A 4,893-nucleotide genomic window follows, 5' to 3' on the forward strand; every position below is an offset into this window, starting at 1 on the left:
ATTTTATGTAACCTTTTATAAGCTTCAATACACTAATTCTTTCTAACGTAAACATGCTCTCCTATGTAGGCATATTGATATTCCTAAAGGATAAGGCAGTTTTGAGTTATGTTTTTGTCCGGATGAGTGCTTTGAAGCCTACTATTTAGGTATTTATTTCACTACCTTTGAAATTACAAAATTGAAGTTAAACTACCTATATGTAATCTACACGTGTATATAGTCATAGACAAAACGAATTAAATATAGACCGTCAGCCGTGCTGCGGTTACTATAGGTTCTGGCGCACACCGCTAGGAGCGCCATGTAGTTATGGCGTACGAACTAAGAAACTACATGGCTCTCCCAGCGGTGTGCACCAGACCCTATGGTAACCTCAGCACGGCTGACTTCTATATTCAATTGTTTCTTTCTATAATATAGTGGTATTTCAACCAAATTATAGTAATGCACGCACTATTAAACGTAACTAGAAACGTTTATTTGATACTCAAGTATCATCAGACTTGGTCCACATCAACACGGGCTTCAGGTTGTGGAATAAGGTGGAAAAACTACTTGCAATATACAACGTCAATTAGATCCAATGTCAGAGTACAGTAAATTTACAATTGCGATCCTTTATTCAAAATCTCATCTCTATATCATGTTACCCTGTATACTCAATGTAAATTAGAATACGCAGTCTATAGCAATTAGTGTAGAGTACATGAACCAAGGGAAAAAATCCAGTCATACATAAGTACAAAACATTTATTGTGAGGTTCACCGGGAAAATCGAGGAGAGAGGATGACGCGCAGCTTGATCCTTGAGCAGTTTGACCTTTTAGGAAGTTCAAGGTCATTACACAGTCATCACCTGTAAACAAACGCGTAATTACTGCAGAGGAGACATGAAGTATCTGCAAGACTTCACTTATATCTATGTAGCTGATGTTGAACTATCGGTGTTTGTTCTTTGAGTGTCAATCCCTAAATCTGTCCCTTAAAAATTAATCTTTCGATTGGCTATAGTATGATTGTAAATTGAATTAGAGTTGAAAATTCCTTGGCTAGAAGTCAGATCAAGATTTACGTACAAACAAAAAAACTTATAGAATAGTTATGTTTATATTAGTTTGGATTTAAAACAATTGTTAGAGTTTAAATCTCCAAATGCGCAATGCACCAACGATTAATTGTCGTACATTTAAATAAAACCACTATTAGACGTACAGTATTCTTAATACCATATTTTTTAATTAACTCGATAAAAACGTTAATGATAAACCGTAGGTAATCTATTTGTCGATTTCAATAGGGGACTCTCAATACCACAACAGCTAACAGTTAGTTATGGTAACCCAAATTCATGAACAATGAACCAATTTAAAAGAGCTAAAGAAAACTTTAGAAAAATGTATATAAACCTAATTTTTATCCAACTATTATTATTTAACTAGATTAATTTGTAATATTTTTTATCACAGACTGCCAAAGTTCTTACTTTAATAGCAGTACATAATATTACGAGATTACATTGCATATAGAAAGTTGTTTCTTGACCCCTAGGACCTAGACGAAAGACTTTTCTTGATATCTTAATTATACACTAACACTTTTTATGGGAAAACAACCCAAACCTCAAACCGCTAAAGGCAATTAGGAAACCAAGATAGTAACCACAAACCATTAACTTGTACAATGCTATCCTAACAATGTAACTAAATTAGCTATGCAATGTTACAAGGTGTCAAGTTTTTCAGTTGTATGTTGATTATGGGAGCAATTTATAAATGTTAAAAAAAAACATTAAGGTACAAAATGAGAAAGGTTTTTATAAGCAGTGACCAGATGTAGGACCTCTAACGCCTTTTAATTCCTTTTGGGGAGCGAGCTGGCGCAGTGGTTAGAGCGCGGGACTTCAGTCACTGAGGTACCGGGTTCGATCCCCGCCAAGTCACCAATGGATTTTATATAAGTGATAATGTCGCAACCCCTAGGTCAGGCCTGATATAATGTGAAAAACAATCCCAGCCTCATGCCTAGCGTCCTAGGAAAAAACGCCTTTTAATAATTGACAATGAAAACCCCGTCTTACCATCCTCCGGAGAAGGAGCCTGAGGAGCTTTGGGCAGAAGAGGACGCAGAAGATTGAGAGTATGAGCCACCGCCCCCGCCACTATGTCCGCCCCCGCCGCCACCACAGGTGGAACATCCGCCACCTCCACCACCTATGTGGTTGCCACCAGACGGGTAGCCACCTCCACCCCCTGACGGATAGCCACCACCTCCGCCGCCATAGTGTCCACCTCCACCCCCTGATGGATATCCTCCACCGCCTCCACAGTTGCCGCTAGCACAGCCACCTCCGCCGCCATAGTGTCCACCGCCACCACCGCCTCCTGGATAGTAGCTACCACCTGTAACATTTCAGTAATGTAAACAATGTCAATCATAACTGCAAGTATATTTGTGTTGATGAAGTATGGCAAAATCTGCTCATTTAAAAATAATATAATTTTCACGATTTTTATTTTACTTTTAGTATGTGTCTTTTTACGCTATTGGTATGTTTACGTTATATTGTAAGGAAATATAATGTTATATAACTTTGAATATAATGTTTACTGTACCGGTACCTAATGGGAAAATCCTCAATTTTCTTTAAAAACTTAAAATACCATTTACAAAAATTACCAAAAGCAAACATTTTCTAAAATTTCCTTTTCAATTGGTAAATGAGAGGAATATAACTCACCACCTCCTGGGTATCCACCTCCACCCCCGTAAACTGGCTTAGTCTTGATAGGGATGACGACTATTGTGCCGCCTCCACCACCTCCACCTCCGCCTCCGCCTCCATAATGTCCACCGCCGCCCCCGCCACCTCCACATCCACTGGGGCCGCAACCTCCACCGCCACTGTGTTCCCTAGGGACGAAAAGACGACGAGGTTCGGTAAAACATATGTAATCAGAGTCTAAAGAACTAAGTAAATCGTACAATACCACTGTGTATACATTTTTCCATGGACTATTCTATTTTAGGGGTATACAATTCTAGTAAGGCTGTGCCATTGACGGTACATAGCTGAAATGCACCAATTATTCAGTGTATCAAGAACCATTTCCTATCTTATACTGTACATCAACGTTTTATTCTTGCCAAACTGAAATATGTTCTGTTGATGAAATTTCCCAATCGAAAGGGACTATTTTGTAGCATACAACAGTAAAATTGCAAATTTGAAGTCTCCTACAATCTTTTAAATAATCTTTAAATTAACAACTGAGAGAAAGATTAATTGAAGTATTGATAGTAACCCCATTTAAGGGACTTAATTAACTAGTCATTAAGTCATTAAATCAGAGACCAAGACATCGTTTACATGGCTTAATCCTAAAGTATGGTGTAACTTACTGCCCATAGCCGCCACCCCCATAGCCGCCCCCAGGGCCACTGCCCCCGGCGCACACCGAGCAGTAGGCGCCGCCTCCGTAGGTCTTCTTGTGATGATGGGTTGGTGACCTCCTCAGCCTAGCTAACAGTGGGGATACATTTTCTATTGCAGCCTGAAACATGCAGAGTCACATTCATTGTCATGATTGTCAACAAATTCATAAAAAAGCGTTCATAAAACAAATCAGTTGCTAGTTGGAAATATAACGGTTATTCAAGGTTTTCGAGTCTGAATTATTAATTCCTTAGTAATAAATCCTCTATTTTTGTTAGCAAAATAATTCAAATAACTTTTTATTTTTAAAGGTATCTAAAATAATATGCAGTAGGCTGCAATTTGTTTGAAATTTAACTTGTATACTAAGGCAAAAAACATACAGATAAAAAATTGAAATGCGAATGCCATACAACAAAATTCAATAACAAACCATACTTACATTTTTCTGAGCATCTGTTTCTAAATTTAATACTTGAAAATCAGCATCATCTGTAAAGAAATAATATAATAATTTAAATATAAAACTATATAATATGTACTCCGGTAGTATTTTACACAAATATTCTTTATTGTAGTGTAATATTTATACCAGTGCAATTACACCAACACATTCATGATACGTGATGGAAAATAGATTGATCATAATAAAAGTATTTTTTTTTTTGCAAAATCTGTATCTAGATAGAAAACTTAAAATTATTTAGATAGGTTATTGCCTTCAGTTCGATTGAATGTTGTAGTTAATCTTAGAATTCCATTGACTAGATAAAGATAGTCGTTATCTTTGTTAATAATTCCCTGGACAGTTTCTTTATTATATTTTTTTCGGAAGTTTAGGTTCAAAGTAATCCTTAAGATGATATAAGAGCATTATAAACGCGTGATGAGTATTTTTCTGGACTTTCCTATTTGACTGAGTTTTAGATGATTGCAGATGTGCTCTATTTGGTCTCAATCCGAATTCCATTTTATATTGTGTCTTCCAAGAATTGTACTGGACATCATAAACAATGCCCTTTTTATACATAAATACAAAAATAAATTAATTAACTTTAATAGTTTGAGGGGTTAATCCTATACTTAATTTTATTTATATTAATCCAATAGAATTAAACACGTCGTAAATTAAGAAAATGTTTTAACTACTTTGCGGTTCATTTGTTATTTAAACAACTACAATAATTCATAAGAGTTTCAAAATGTTCAAGTTATATGTGTTTATACACTTCAAAGGATAATTTAAGTGATAAGAGATTTCAGTGCTGCAAAATGCATCGTAGCAAGGGATGTATTGCAATTACCTACTCAGTTTTACATCCTACAAGAAAAGCAGTACAGTATGATAGTTTAAGTAGGTATAATATTATCAATTGCAAATCTATCTTTTGCTAAGTGAACCTTTTCGACAGTTTGGTCTTTTTGATGTCTATAATGGCTAGATAATTGCGTGGATA

At 36.0% G+C, this 4,893-nt stretch overlaps 1 long non-coding RNA gene across 1 annotated transcript; it reads right to left on the reverse strand.

The window, feature by feature from the left end:
* Positions 1 to 742: 742 nt before the first annotated feature.
* Positions 743 to 2,839, reverse strand: LOC128990698 (uncharacterized). Its single transcript, XR_008490556.1, has 3 exons — positions 2,741 to 2,839; positions 2,081 to 2,402; positions 743 to 859 (listed from the first exon to the last, which is right to left on the reverse strand). It is a non-coding gene; the product is annotated as an uncharacterized LOC128990698 (long non-coding RNA).
* Between the last annotated feature and the right edge of the window lie 2,054 nt (positions 2,840 to 4,893).

The sequence above is a fragment of the Macrosteles quadrilineatus genome, unplaced genomic scaffold, assembly GCF_028750875.1.
Source record: "Macrosteles quadrilineatus isolate MER2022 unplaced genomic scaffold, UCM_ALF_1.0 Scaffold_3__2_contigs__length_128488019, whole genome shotgun sequence".
Taxonomy (NCBI): domain Eukaryota; kingdom Metazoa; phylum Arthropoda; class Insecta; order Hemiptera; family Cicadellidae; genus Macrosteles; species Macrosteles quadrilineatus.